Below are 16,504 nucleotides of genomic sequence, written 5' to 3'. Positions count from 1 at the left end.
CCTCCCCTTGGCACAACCTATAAAGCTTAACAAATCATTGCTTTGGTGTGGTGGCTAAAATGCGATCAATTTTCAGCTTCTACCGTCTATAACAAAGCAAAAAAGATTCAAATATTAATGCATACAACGGTTAATTTAATGCACTTTTTAGAGCACGCATCAGCACACCCCCGTGCAGTTATCTAAATGTGTTTTAAATTAATTAGCCATTTGCTCTGCTTAAACTGTAAAGGGATGATCCTAATTGAATGCGTAATATAGCCAGGCCGGAATGACTCCGATCACCTGGAAATGAGAGAGTCATTAGTGCAATCGTGCAAAATGTGACGCGTCAGCCCAAAAAAGAAAAAAGAGCTGACCCTTGCAAGGTTGTGCGAGACATTGCGCACAGTTGTGGCTGGCTGCCTAACCTGCCCTCCCTGCATTGTGGATGACAAAGGAGGAGAGGGGCTGGATCGGGAGGTGGTCGGGGCTCTCTCAATGGGTCCGACACTGGCGCGCCATGCAGTGTTATACTGCCCTCTACAGACAGCCGAACATCGCACCGTCAACAACGAGAACTAAACTAGTTATTTTACTTAAAGTTTTCGTGACTGCAGGAATTCATATTCTTGGGTCTTTCGGTAAAAGTCACGTAGATAGGTTCAAAGAAAATAACAACAAACAAAAAACTACGACGTTTCGATCGCAACACAAGCGATCGTCTTCAGGAAAACGTGGCTCTTTTTTTTTTCAGAAGGGACTTGTCCCCCTCCACCAGTTCTGAACCCCCTCCTACTGGACGTGTTGGCGGCGGCGGGGGGCGGGGGTGGAGTTTCATAGCTCATTGGATTTCTCCAGGATAAAAACAAACAATTATGATTCTGGTTAGGTCTCTTATGGAGAGCGCGTGCAGCACCCGAACCGAAGCCGTTCCGTTCCGGCAGAACTTCCCGCATCCACAAACAGCGCTGGCTGCTAGCCGAGATGCTGGCCCACTTTTCACGAAATATTTATTTCTTTTTTTTATTTTACCAGGTAAGGCCCGCCACTGAACTCGACGAAGTGGGCTTATCAATCACGTGGAAATTTATAGCAGCAGCTAGACGCTATTAAAAACGCGTGACGTTTATTCGAAATGGAGGCCAAAAAAAAAACACGGGACGACGCCGGACAAAAATCCACGCGACCTCCACATTTAGAAATCAACGTCACGCGTTTTTAGAAGTATTTGACGCGACGATAAGCTGCGCTTCGTTGAATTATCATGACGTGATGGCCAGGTCGCTTCTGAAAAAAAGAAAGCGCAATAACAGCTCAGTGGGCCTAACCTGATCAAATAAACAAAAAATACAAATCTCAGTAGCTTAGTTTGCCACGGGCTACGGATATTTCTAAGTGCATATCTGTAGTCTTCCATCAAACAGGGGTGGTTTTTTTTGGGAGGGGGGTGAGATCGCGTAAATGTGTCGTTTAACCCGCCACCACCCGCCACAGCTAATTAGTAAGGTTTGTCACGGGAACAGAACATGCCAATTCGTTACAGCACACCGGTGTGGCTTGGCTCTCCAGCACACTCGTGTGTGCTGTACTAGTAACGAATTGGCATGTTCTGTTTACGTGGTGCCAAGTTTAACGACGCGTTTATATTTTCGCGATCCAACCCAAAAAAGCTGTGTTATGGATGATATTAGTTCGCGAAAGCCTACGCGTTCAACTGACGTGGTTTTATTAAGCAAGTAACGATTGAATGAGGATCATCAACAAGTTAATTTTTACACTCATGATTCGTGTGCTGAAGTGTGTGCATGCGTGTGAGAGAGAGACTCGATTATAATTGATGTACATTACATGCAAGCAATATGCCAAAGTGATATTTAGGATGATGTAGCGAATAAGACTGTACATATGAAACGAAGAAGAAAAAGCAAATTGGCTTACACACAAGAGATTCAAATTATTTATTTCTTAAATAGAAACGTGCTTCCCCGACTTTGGAAAACTATTTTTAAAAATCACCGGGAGGAAGCTAATTTACAATATTCCCATAACTTTTCAAGCTTACACGTGACCAAGTAGAGGGAGTATCTCACCAGGCTAAAGAAGTGTGGCTTGTACGGTGGTGTTGTCACACGAAGCGCCGATTAATTTTCGTGTGACAACACCCCCGTACAAGCCACACTTCTTTAGCCTGGTGAGATATTTAGAGTCACACGGGGCGCGGTTTCGACGTGATATCTGTCAAGGGACTAAACGATGCAACATTAGGCTTAACCGTAACGTGACGTTCGCCAAATCTGCAGATGCCCCACAAAGCCTTCTGAACAATTCCCAACAACAACAACAACAACATAATTACTTGGATATTTAGAAGAAGAATAAACACACGTTTGTAAAAATAGCTAATGAGCATATAAAACATTACGACGATGAATTTAATGCCGCAGCTGACGAACAGGCTGCCGCGGGAGGTACACAAAAAAAAACACTATTTATTAAACCTTCAGAAAGAATGAAAACGCAATAATGCCCGTCTGCATTATTGAAGATAACAAATGACCACGCTCTCAGCACTTCACACTAAAAAAAAAAAAAAATCTCTCAATTTATTATAACATTAAATAGTTGTGGAACGGCACAATAACAAAACGCCCCGATCGCGTTCCATGTATTCTTTGTGTCATTACCCGAGCAGCCGTAAAGCAAAACGAACGAACGTGGACGACTCAACGCGTTTTAGACTGCAGGACAGGGCCTCCCTCCCTTGCCAAAACAATGTTGGTTGTCAGTTCGACCGTGCCCCTCCTCCTCCCCCTGCTTTGGAGGCAAGCAGCGACCCTGCAAGACACACCGTGATAGGGTTACATATGGGGCACCGCGGTGGCGAGATGTTAACTACCTCGCCCGGTGTACAGGAGGGTCATGGGTGCGATCCCGACGCCTGTATATTTGGAATTTGCATGCTCTCCCCGTGGTTGTGTTGATTTTTCTCCGAGTCCTCCGATTTCCCCTCCCCCCCCCCCCCCCCCACATTTATAATATTTGGCTGCTCTACATTTCCACGTAATAAGCCACTTTGTTGAGCTATCGTTTGTGGCCAGTTCGCTTCTGAGAAAAAAAGAGCTGTATAGCTCAGTGGGCCTTGCCTGGCAAAATAAAAGTAGTTTGTGTGATATATATTTTACACGATTTTTAGGTACAACCTCGATTAAAACACGTTTGCTGACTATGCCGAAGCCTCAAAATTAATGTGCGCAATTAAGGAGGTGGATTTAAAATTGGCAATTTAAAAGCCGACTGTTTCACATGTTATAGAACGTCACGCAGCGTTGGACATGTTTATTTATTTATTCATGAAGACATCACCCTCCCCCAATATATTTTTGTAAGTCTTCGTGTTTTACCACCTGGCATTGTAGGGGGAAAAAATATATTTTCTAATTATAGGTCGAAGGAGATGGGGGGGGGGAGATAAGACATTGCACACCGCGCGCGCGTGAACATGCGGGCAATCCAAAGCTCCATCTTAATTACAGCCCCTGATTAATAGCCCTAAATCATTCCGTGTATACGACGTGATAATAAAGCCGTTTGTTTTATCTCTTGGAAAATAGTGATCTCTTTTTTTTGTTACGTATATAAAAGACGGGGGGTTACAAAAAGCGCGAGTGCACTGCCCGTGTTTTTTTTTTGTAAACAAATAATATATGGGCAAAGGAAACACATTTGGGGTGGGGGCATGGGGGGGGGGGGGAGTTGATTGTATTGGTTGATTCATCTTCAGAGATTTAATTCAAAAAATCCACAACCCACCAGTGCACCTATACTTAAAATTAATATATATTCAAAGTCAATGATCCCCCTTCCTCTATAACCTCAGACTGTTGGGGCAAGTGCTGTTAGCGCAGTAACACATATGAAGACTGCCAGCAGCACACGAGGGGGTGAGTGACCAGCACCACGCCCGGCCGCCTTTGCCTCCCTTCCAAAGACAGATCCCCCCCCCCCCTATCGCCTTAACAAAATATTTGGGCAAGTGCCGTTAGCGAGTAGCAGCACCTATGAAGGCTGGCCACGGCACACGAGGAGGTGGGTGGCCAGCAGCACGCCCGGCCGCCTTTGCCTCCCTACCACACGCGCACACACCCCCGCCATCCCCATTACCCGCTTTCGAGCTACGTAGGCGATAAGCCAAAGCCAACGAGCGCATTTCGACGATGACTCATCCGTAATTCCTTTCGTGAACACAAAACAACAACAAAATTGCCAAGCCATTGCCACGCGAAATGCAACCGGGTGCCTTGAAGAAGAAGAAGAAAAAACAACCCCGCAGAACGATAATAAATAGGACGACTGCTTTGAGTAGGGGTTGGAGAACAAACAAGCGATTTGCAGCACGGCCAAAACGCTAATGCGTTTCCCTGAAGCTCTCAGCGATGCCATCTGCGGTGTCCGCTCCGCACAGCAGGGGTAACAGTAGGGGGGGGGGGGGGGGTGTAACACAGCAGGGGGTGATGATTGTCGCCGCGTAGCTTTGCTTTCGCGATTACAATTATTGTGCGCGCACACCCTCTGCGCTTAATGGCACCCCTCCGTGAAGAAAAAAAACACGAAAGCTCGAACACGGCGACGATAAATGCGCTGTGATGTAGAAGTTGTGCACGGAAGGATACGCGTGCCGTTAATCCATGCCACCATCCCGACACAGCCAACGAGTCGGGTTTGTCACGTGAAGAGAACGTGTCAATTCGTGACTCGTACAGCACACGCCGGTGTGCATTGGAGGGGAAACCCACAGCATTTACAAGATTGTAAATGCACTCGGATTGATTTGCTCTCCAACACACCGGTGTGCTGTACTCGTAACGAATTGTCATGTTCTGTTTGAGTGACGAACCTTACTAATTGGCCGTGTCGGGTGGTGGCGGATTTCACGATACATTTACCGCCACCCCCCCCAATAAAAAGTGTTATGGATTATATTGGTCGCAAAAGCTTACTGCGTGTTATATTAAACCCATAACATTAACAACTCGAGTACGACGTTTTTCGCCCGCTAATTACAACCAGAATCATCAGGCGGACAGCCAGATTTGTGGAGAAATCCTCCTCCTGTTTCGGTCTTAAATTGACAGCAGATAAACGATATGCACGTCACTTGTGAGATAATCATGTGTGAAGGCCAGAGGGGGAGGGGTGGGGGGGGGTTAATGTGTTTATATAAAATTACGATGGATATTCTTTTCCAGTGATTTTGGTTCACAACTTGGGAATCCCGCCGCAGTGCCTGGCAGCAGCAAGTCGCGTTTCAAACCCGACGTTCACGAAGCGTTCGCTAGAAACTACTTAAGCATCCCACTTTAAATGCCCTTCCTCCTCTCCACGGCATCGTGCCGTGCATCCGATTGGCATTTGCAAGGACGCATTAGAGCCGCTGTCTCTCCGAAGTGGACTCTCGGTATGACCGCGATCTTCAATCTCGAAGGAAGATCAACAACAACAAAAGTTAATTTCAGGATACCGTTCCAGCGGAGTGGATATACTCGCTAGTTTGCACGCGTGTCAGAGGCTATAGCACACGTGGCTCTCGTTCACGTTTAAGCATTACACCTTCGTTGCCTTTATATATTTTTATTTTTTACACGAATGGTCAGAATAAATATCACTCGTCACCGATTGTTTATTTTTGCCTTGGGGCCGGCAATCAATTATTGGGAATTGGCAGAGGGAGCGCGGATATAAAAAGAAGGGGGAGGTGGGGGGAGGGGAAGGAAAAAAAACGCCAGCCTGCTCTCGACAAGCCACGTCAATCGTTGCGCATCCGGACCAGGAGTGCCAACGACCTCGATTCAGCTCTGAAAATCTGATGATGAGCTTACCGTGCAACTAATGGCCACACGCGTTTCGTTCAAAGCATGACCAATTGACGGAGTTAAGGGCCGGCTTCTCAATGATACAAACAAGGGAGGCACGTCGTCTGTGGGGCGGAGGCCCAGGGCAAAATCACGCTGCGGGCCCCCCAAGACGCGGGGCCTGGGGCGGTCGCGCCGATTCGCCGTGTATTCTAGACGCGCTTCTGATTGCACCTGTACGAATGACGACCGAGATATTTTTGCTCACGTGCAAAGAGAAAGGACAACAGCTGTAAAGTATTCTTGCAACGATTTAACATTACGCAACTGGTAAGAGGTAGAGAGGCAAATTACTTTCCAGTCAAGAAAATGTAAACGTATACAGCTTGTATATCATACATCATTGCTGGATGATATGCCAAGGTGAAAATCCAGGCTCCCATTCAGAATATTTTATTTTTTTCAGAATCAGACTATTTTATTTATATAATATTTTTTTGTTATTAGGGTCGTGTTTCACACTGGTGTTGGTGTTTGAGCCAGTGATTGACATTTCACATTACTATGGCATGGCCGGGAGTTGAAGGATAGACAATTCCTGTTTGCAGATCCCTCACCACCGATGTTAACCGGGGCTGGAATCGAACCTGAGTTGGCGGGTTCACAACGCATCGTCTAAAACAACTTTCATAGATTGACCTGAACAAAAAAAAAACATTCGGTGTTAATCCAGCCGAGGATTAAAGAGACAGCCCTCCCAAGTGCCTTGAAAATGATGTTTGGTAAAAGACCAAATACTTATTTTGAAGACAGAGCGCCCCCACGGCGTTAAATGGTCGAGACCGTGAGCGTAACGTCGTGAATAGGCAAGAGGAGCCTCGATATATAATCAGGCTGGGTGCGACCGTGCGAGAACATAAAAACATCAAATATTGGGGGCCCCACCTGACCGATTGGCGCACCGCCTGAGCCGATAGCGTCCCGACGAGGCCGCTGAGCCACATTGTGCAGGGTGCAGACCACTCTCTGCCCTGCCATGAACGCAGCACCCACATGTCAGCAAAGAGCGGCATCGGCTGGCAACGCTCCTGTTACGCAGCATTCGCTTCGCTTTGCCCAGGAAAACAGTCACCGAGTGTCAAGGGCTCTCCTCCCCCCCCCCCCTCCCTCCCCGAAGAGGGTCCTGCAACGTCTTGGCAGGTGAGGTGAGGGGGGTGGCGATGATGCGTAATTTGCCAGGAATTGGTCAAATGTGGAACACGGACGCCGACAAACGCAGTGGCCTACTCCTTGCGAATGTCACCACGGGTAGTCGTTAACGTCCACGGTAAAAAGCAGACAGGCGGGTAATTAACCAGGGCGGCCGCTGGACCCCGAACCGCGACCCTCTGCAACAAGCGGCGAGCGCGCCGCCACCTCCGCTATGGCCACGCCACCGTCACGGCCTGCTGCATTGAAAATTGACCATCGGCTATGGCATGTCGACTGCTGGATGAAGACCTCTCCAAGCGATGTTATTGTGCGATGTCATCTGCCGAGCACCTGGACACGAACCGATGTAATCGTTCCATCTCCTCGGTGGACGAAATCTCGGACGAGTTCTATCCCGTGGCTGCCACTCCGTTTTTTTTTATTATTAACCATTGCCAATCTCCCCTTACGTTGAACATTACAGAATGAGATGATAGGCGCCACGGTGGCGAGATGTTAACTACCTCGCCTGGTATACAGGAGGTCGTGGGTTCGATCTCGACCCTGGCGATGTCTGGATATTTTAAGTTTGCGTGTTCTAGCTCCAACGTGGATTTTTCTCCGGGTCCTCCGGTTTTTCCCCCTCCACATTTAGAATCAACATGCTTTTAGACTATTTGGCCGCTATACATTTCCACACGATAGGCCACTTCGTTCAGCAATGATTTGTGGTCAGGGCGCGTCTGAAAATGAGCGATATAGCTCAGCTGGTAAAATAAAAGTGTTTTCATCATTATTTATAAATGTCCTGTGTTTGCATGCTTGTTATGCAGAGGTAAGCGTCTTATACTACGGTAGATGTTTCGAGGTTGTATTAGTCTCACCTGCACCAGAAGTCACACATACACACATTTCTATAGTCTACAAAGGTTACTTACCTTCGTCGATGGTCCAAAATTGTACAATTCATTCTCGAACGATGTTTTCGTTGTGTAGTTTGGTTTACTGCGATATGAATAATCTTGCCAACAAAATAAGCAATGGGCTCAGAGCACACATAACTTTGCGGTCCTCCATGATGATGATTGTTTTTTTGCACATGATACTGAACGTGTAGTTATAGTCGCATAACAATTACATTCAATTAATACACGTGCGCATGTGTGTTCAATGAGCGGGAGTGTAGCGGTTAGCGCGCTGCGCTAAGAACCCGGACACAGTTCCTGGGCCTCCTCAAAGTCTACTCAGCCTCAAAACAAGTACCTAGCGCGATATGTAAACATCGCCGCTAGGGAGACAAAGGCAGCCGAGCGTGGTGCTGGTCATCAACTCCCTCGTGTGCCGTGCCGGCCTTCATAGGTGCTCGCTAACAGCACTTGCCCCAACAGTCTGTTACGGCTATACGGGGGATCTTCGTCTTTGTTTAATGACCGAAATCTCCCTGGCGATTGGCAGTATGACTCATAGTGTTCCTAATTCAATGAGAGGCACGTGGTTACGACGGTTAGCTAGATGATTAATTCGAAACGGCATTCTTTCTTTCAAACACAACGTGGTAGCGTCACAAGATTAATAACTGCATCCAATATTTTTCTTGCGTATTGCTCACATTCTCGATCTCGTCAGATCTCGACCGCTCTTCGTATCCGATTGAGTCTGGATAATTATTGATTGGGTAGGGTGGCCACCTTGGGTATAACAGTTGTTGCGTAGGCCGCTGTGTAAGGGTAGCAGAGGGCAGACACAGTACGTTGCTTAAGTGCTGACATTTATTTTTTTAACTCTAAACAGGAATGAGTTAGTGACGAACGATATGTACAGACGCGCCCGCGTGTACACAACATACTGTGTGTAACGTCTGAAGCAGCGCTTCTTAAATTGGGTTGCGAGGTGCCCTTTCTGGGGGTGCGAGACGTGGCCAGATTTTTTTGGAAGGTAAATCATCGAAACACAAACGTAGCACGGGCACTTAAAAACAAATACTTTGTTTAATAAAACCCCATGTATTTATTAACATTATAAAAAATACTATTGAGAACCAAATGGGTGCAAGGCTGTAGTGAAGGTTTAGAACCACTGGTTTAGAGTGTGGCATTTGCAGATGCATCCTCCTGAAATCCCGTGGAGAAATTCTAGAGGCAATAACATATTTCTACGTAGGGCTTTCACGACCAATATTACGATTCATAATTCGTTTCTTTTGGAGTTTGATGGTCGGGTTTGTACGATGCCAATTAAACTCCAATAATTCACATAGCTAATCAAATCATGTTGTCACGTCATTGGCAAACGTGCCAGCTGATTTCGTTTTTCAGATGTAAACGCGTGTAAAAAAAATATTAAACACTTTTTTAAAACTAAAGGAAATGAATATAGTCTACAATATCGTGCATTAATGTTATATATGAAACATTTTCACATTCTGTATATGTACAATGTGCATATTTTAAAAGGGGACATCAGTCATGAAAGTAGCTGCCAAGAGTTCAAGCGACTGGATTTAAGATTTACTTTTTGCGTCTTTCTAGTTATTATTGGTGTACCGCAACAAATTGAGAATATTAAAGAGTAATTATGATTTTAAATAGATTGTACATTTCCAAATATATTAATCCATATATATTTCGTAATACCTCGTACATACATACATGCACGCACGCACGTGGCTTTGGACACCAAGGGAGTTCACTCCCGACAGACGAGCTCATACTAATTCGGGTCGTTGAATGATTGAAACCGGCCAAACCTGTCGACGTTTTCAGAATCAACGACCTCGTTCCGAAGCCAAGAAAAAACCCGGACATCGTCTCTCGGTCGGAATTCAAGTCACGAATGCACTGATTGTCTCGCGCGCGAACGTACAACCCGCATGGAGGATATAGTCACCGCGTGATTTGCGTTTGAATATCTCGTGCTGGTATTTTCACGACCCTGGGATGTCTGTGCATGCAGATCCTTTCAGAATATGGCAACTTGCTATCGCATCGTTTGACTCCGCATGTACCATCTCGCACCTCCAATCGGCACGGTTGGCTACGTACGGTGCGAAAGAAGTTCAACATGCATGCATGCGTACGTGTAGGCTACCTGTTGACATGTAAATATAAAGGCGCAGTCCTGAGAAAGGCCGCTCACGCCACTGCTGGCGGCAGGGCCTCCACTAGACGGAGATCTTGAGCTTCCCACCCATCGGATGTTTCGGCCGACTCTTTTATCTTGGAAGAGATGGAAGTGCCCAACGCTTCACCCCACCGCACGCGACCTGCAGGACGATCGCGGCGCGCGTGTTAGTACTGCCGGCTGGGGTAGGGCGAAAATCAAAGTGATTTCTCGCCGCTCAAACGAACAATTGGGGGTGGTGGCTCTTCCGTTTACAACCCCGAGCCATTGGCGAGAAATCCACATTGCTATGGCACACGTGGAAAAAAAAACACTGGCGCCGAGTCAACCACCCGGGACTAACTTCGAGCGGCTAGCTCCACGTGGACAGAGGCGAGGGGGGTTGTTGCGCGCAAGAAACATCTTCCCCGGATCGTTTAGACGGTCCGAGTCGCGTTCCGCGCGCGTGTCCTGAAAACGCCCCGCGGTCAAAGTGAACGCGAGCCACGTTCTCGCTCGTCACGTGGGCTTCACATGAACGACGCACGTGTCCGCTGGCGGCGAGCGCATCACTCCACTCTCCCTCGGTGTCGGCGGGTTCGGCGGGGTCCTCCTCGCTCGACGAGATGATGAAGACGATGGAGCTGGAGTTGAAGGTGACCTTCTTCTTGGGTCGCGCGGCCTCGCGCTGCCGCGGGCGGCGCTGCGACTGCGGGCACACGATGCCCACTTGGCTGAGGTTGGCCCTCCAGCGCAGCGTGAAGAACATCGTCCGCAGGCACCGGAAGAACTGTGGGGGGTGGAGCGGTGGAGCAGCGGTTAGCTACGAGAGCCACAGGAGACCCCAGTTCGATTCCCGCTCACGGTCACCAACACCGGTGACGATTTATCTGAAACGGTCCAGGGCCCTCCGCCTAGGTCGACTCAGTCTCAAATGAGTACCTGGAGCGATGCGTAAATTTTGCAACGAGGGAGACAAAGGCGGCCGGGGTGTGGTGCTGGCCACTAATATTGGCTATGGTAGGGAACTGAAACTGCACGCAAACAGCGAATACACAACAACTGTGCGCGCTATGACACTTTTAATACGTGTGTTTATTTGGGCAAAGAGTGACCGCACAATTTTAATACGTGCATCTATGTGATTGAGCAGTGATGGAGCTACGATATGTTGAATACGTGCGTCTATGTGATCCAGCAGTGATTGAGCAGTGATCGAGCAGAGGCAATGTTTTATCCAGCAGATGGGATCTTTTTTTCTATCGGTAACAGAGATTCCTGTCAAACAATTTGTGGCTCGAAACAGTCCATTTGGTGGAATTTTACGACTGCTAGTCCACCTAGCAGCATGACCACAATGTATTAGTCATTCTGTCGCGGGCAAAGAGCGCTTTTAACGAACCAGCGTTCTGCAGCGTCGCTCTAAGCGAAGTACTCGCACTCACGTCGCCGACAGCATCGTCCGTCAATTCTCGTGCCCGTAAGCCCTCGGACCTTCGCCTCCATCCCACCCTGTACATCGCTTTGATGTCACGTCGTTTCGATATCCGTCATCGTCGCAAACAACAACAAACGTTGCCGCTCATGAGCAGGAAGAGGAGCGGGTTGCACACGGCGTTGGACTTGGCGAGCAGGGAGGGCACGATGGAGACGGGGGGTGGGGGGGGGGGACACCAGGTGCTCAAACCCGGAGGCCACGAACAGTGAGGCGACGGCGTAGGGCGACCAGCAGGAAGAGCAGCAGGAAGAGCAGCATCATGAGCAGGCACACGGCGGAGACTTTCCTCTCGGAGCACCGAGCCTTGAGCACCCGAGGTGTCTGCAGGCGATCCAGCTTGCGGAACTGCGCGGTAGGGCACAGCGGGGCGGGGGGGAGGGGGGCGGAGAGGGCATGGAGTTTTGTCTTTTTGCGCGAACACTGAAATCGGCGTCACGATGGTGTTTTTGGCTAGGGTTGGTGTCATTGTTTTAGGCGAGTTAAGCATAACAAAAGGAGTCTCGACCGCTGGGCATCGAGACCCCTCCCAGTGAGGTGTTCGGCCCGAGAGTGCACGGTCACTCAGAGTCGTTGCGATGTCTTTAACTTGAGTTCAATTCGCGCCTTTGCCCTTATTTCCCTGGCTCTCAAGTGTCGTCCCGAGCGTACAACTTCGCAAAGCCTCTCTGTGCACAATTCAGCCTTCGGTTCGATGTGCCTTCTCTCTCTGTGAAATGTTTCCAATCAACAAATCTTCGTTTGCGACAACCGCCGATCGTCTAATCGATACTTCGTGCCCCTGTCCAAGCGCACATATCAGGATTATTAGAGGCTAAAACACAAACATGGGATCAGTTCCAGAGATTGCAAAACCCCCACCCTCCTGCATCATGTAGTCTTTTTGGGTTTGATCGCGTAATTGTGAAATGTGTCGTAAATGCACTTCAACCCGACACAGGCAATGAGTACGTTTTGCCACGTGGAATAAAACGCGCCAATGAGTCGCTACTTCAGCACCACACCGGTTGTGTGTTCGACAGCAAAACCCACAATATTAACAATTTGAGTACGCCTCATGCAGAGCTGGTTGTAATCACCAGCGAAACGTCGTACCCAAATGGTAAATGTTCATGTAGCTTTGCTCTCTAACACACACACACGACCGGTGTGTAGCAACTAATTGGCACGTTCTGTGCCAATTAGGTTTGTTAATCAGACAAACCTGGCTAATTGCCTTCATCAGGTGGTGGTGGGCTTGCGATACATTTCACATTTATGCGATTTAACCCAACAACAACAAAATCACAATATTCGTCTTAGGAGCCGTCCATTAATGACGTCACGCGATTTTGGACGATTTTTCACCCCCCACCCCCCTAGTCACACGGCGTCACAAAAAGTCAGACCCCCCCTCAAATATGACGTCACAAAGCTCTGCCCCCACCCCCAAATAAAACAAGTGGGATGGGGGGGGGGCATCACAATCCGAGGCCTCGGGCTGTAACCCCTCAAGAAACAAAACCGTCGAACAAAGTGTGTCACGGCCACGTGCGCTGTCAGGTGCGCTTCTGCGACCGTCTGGAACGCTCTTCCTTCCAATATTTGAAAGCCACTGTGGAGCTCCGGCACTTTTAAATCATCTCGATCGAAAAATCCATGCCATCAGAACTGCTTTTTTGTGTTTACTTTCATTTGACCTTCCCCGGCGCGGCTGGCTACGTACGGCGCGAAAGAAGTTCAACACACAACATGCATTCGTACAAGGAACTGCGTTATAGCAGCGCTGGGGGGGGGGGGGGGGGTAGGGGGGCAAAGTACTGTTGGCAAACCACCATGAAGGTCAGGGTAGGGCACCGAAGTGGGCAGCCTCTCCCCCCACCTCCCGTTGTTCTCCCCAACGCTGATGTTGACATTACACAACAGGCGTTTATGTACTCTACGCGTGTTGAACTTATTTCGCACCGTAACGTAGCCAACCGTGCAAATCGGCGGTGCGGGGGAATGACGAACGCAACCGAACGCACAAAAGCGGTTCTAAAGAAACGAGTTTTCAATGTAGACTACTTAAAGGTGCATAGCACCCAGTGGCTGCCCTGGTATCGGAAGGAAGGGCAGCAGTGAGGACGCTTCAACTGTGACGTACGATGCACGATGACGCTCATGTCAACAGCAACCTCGCGGCAGCGGCGGCGGCTGACTTTGAAGACATGCGCGGTGAATGTCACACCTAACAAAGTGTTGGCGAATCCGTGCCAGATGCAGGCGAGTGGGTCCCCAATTCCAGCCGTTGCCCCACGCAGGCCCCCAGCGAGAGGCCACTGCCGGCTAATGACACCAGGAGGTCGCTCAGGCTCATGTTGGCCACCAGGAGGTTGGCGGGCGTCCGGAGCCTCTGTAGGGCGACGGCGTTGGGAGGGGAAGGGATGGGATGAGACGCGCACCACGGGACGCACGGGACACCGCACCGACGCATCGAAGGCGAAGTTAAATGTACGTGCTTAGAAGTTATTTCGCAGCGTACGTAGCCAACCGTGCTAATCGGAGGTTCGGAGCCTTCTGCAAGGTTGGTTTAGCCTCAAATGAGTACCTGGTGCGGAGTGTAAAACATCGCCACTAGGGAGACAAAGGTGGCCGGGCATGGTGCGGGTCCACTCATCCCCTTGTGTGCCGTGCTGGCCTTCACTATAGGTGTTACTCCCTTTGTATGTTCAACTTGTATGCTGAAACTTATTTCGCACCGTACGTAGCCAAAACGTGCTAATAATGAAAATAATGATCGGCAATGACACGGGCGGTGTTCAGACACCTTTTATCGCAAGGCATCAAAAAGTCTGCATTAACCACACATAATATGCTTGTGGTAAAACGTACACACACACACAAACAGTGCCGGATTAAGCTAGTGCGGGGCCTGTAGCATATGTTATAAATTGGCCCTAAAAAAAACACGAATGTTAAAACAAATGAAATGTTTTACTTGCCTAGTAGAGTAATCGTATTATTTCATTTGCTATACAGCCAGATAATACGACAAACCTCTAACCTTAAACACCCGGTCGTTCATAAATGTTGAAGGCGGCATAGTACTTTAGTAATAGAGCAAGTGCAGAATCACTGAACCGGAATTGATAGCTTGAAAGCATTTAACGCGGGGCTCTTGAAAGTGCGGGGCCCGTGGCATTCGTAGCTACTTTTGCTCCTCGGGTAATCCGGCACACGCACACAAACCGTGCACTGATAACATACGCGTCCGTCTTTGAAACCGATCGGCGTTTGGCTTTGCTTTTTTACTGCTCGCCCTTTGACGTCGTTCCGTGGCCCGGCACTGGCGGTGGGGGACGAGGCCACACAGGGGAGGCCGGCCCTCGTGGTCTCCCGTGTGCACCAGCGGTGGGACAACGGCAGGCCTTGAAGGGCGCGATCCATCATCGTTCTCAATAAAGCGGTCTCCTTCGCTCGTAAATTGGATTATATGAATGCCCCCCCCACCCCCGCCCCGCCTGCCCCTCCTCTGTTTAATTGGGCGACATTGATTCATGGGGACTGCGCTCGACTTGCAAGGCTTAGGAGGAGTAGGGGGGGGGCTTTCACCTCCCTGATGTAGGTCAGAGCAAAACGTGCGTTTCCTAAAGCACGTACGCAGCATTAATCCCCCCCCAGTTACGTCTGCCCCGAGTTTACGTCGTTTCGCAAATACGTCGTCACTCTATTAATTCACTACAGTTGTGTTTTTGGTTTGTTATGAGTGAAGCTGATAGGTATAATTCTCTATATGCATGCATTCGTGTAATCATTTGTTCATGACATTCAAGTGGTAATAACACGGACGTGGAATAAATATCGACTGATTAGCCTCTCATCACACTTACGTATACGGTAGATCCCCTCTTAACGACGGCAATTGGTTCCATGAGGCCGCACGCTCAGTGATTTTGTCGTTATGCGAGTATATGAGACACGTTATAGGCTTAATTCGTTCCGATAGCAACGAAAGTTACCCTTTATCACCCCAAAAACGTACTTCATATTTAAACAATGGATATGAATACATAAATATAGTAGCAACATTATAAACACATTAAAAGAAACATGGTTAACCAATGTATCCGTCGTTAACAGGGGAATGGTCGGTAAGCGAACACATTTGTCTCTATTGAGGCACTACACTACTATACACTACAGATTTGTCTCTATTGAGGCACTACACTACTATACACTACACTATACACTACACATTGGGCTCTATTGAGGCACTACACTACTATACACTACACACTACACATTGGGCTCTATTGAGGCACTACACTACTATACACTACACTATACACTACACATTGGGCTCTATCGAGGCACTACACTACTATACACTAAACATTTGTCTCTATTGAGGCACTACACTACTATACACTACACTATACACTACACGTCTCTATTGAGGCACTACACTATACACTGGGCTCTATTGAGGCACTACACCACTATACACTACACATTGGGCTCTATTGAGGCCCGTCGTTAAGCTATTAGTCGTTAACAGGGGTGGCCGTTAAGAGGGGGTTCTACTCTATACAGAATTGTTTAAAATTAAAAACTAAAATTGGCACAACACATAAAAAATGTCGAGGGAAACCAATTACATGAGCAAGTTGGGTTTAGGAAAGGTTGATACACCATCGACCACGTACGAAATCTGGAAAAATACAAATTGATAGAAATCATCATTACTCGCTGCCTTTTGCTAACTATGAAACGCTATTTGAATCTGCAGAGATGATTGCAGGTATTCCATAAAAAAAGTTTTTAAACCGTACACATTTTCTTGGTTCTTTCGGTAAAGTCACGTAGAAGGGAAATCATAAAATAATAAAAATAAAACATTATAAAATTCTCACGACGTTTCGGCCAC

At 48.1% G+C, this 16,504-nt stretch overlaps 1 long non-coding RNA gene across 1 annotated transcript; it reads right to left on the bottom strand.

Annotated features, from left to right (window-relative positions):
- Positions 1–8,773: 8,773 nt before the first annotated feature.
- On the bottom strand, positions 8,774–14,316 carry LOC116947860 (uncharacterized). The gene is made up of 2 exons (XR_012945737.1): positions 13,826–14,316; positions 8,774–11,964 (listed from the first exon to the last, which is right to left on the bottom strand). It is a non-coding gene; the product is annotated as an uncharacterized LOC116947860 (long non-coding RNA).
- Positions 14,317–16,504: the final 2,188 nt, after the last annotated feature.

Source organism: Petromyzon marinus, chromosome 31, assembly GCF_048934315.1.
Source record: "Petromyzon marinus isolate PM22_M1 ecotype Great Lakes invasive population chromosome 31, UKy_Petmar_22M1.pri1.0, whole genome shotgun sequence".
In the NCBI taxonomy this organism is placed as follows: domain Eukaryota; kingdom Metazoa; phylum Chordata; class Hyperoartia; order Petromyzontiformes; family Petromyzontidae; genus Petromyzon; species Petromyzon marinus.
Note: the sequence above shows the minus strand (reverse complement) of the source record. Positions and strands in the feature narration are given on the sequence as shown.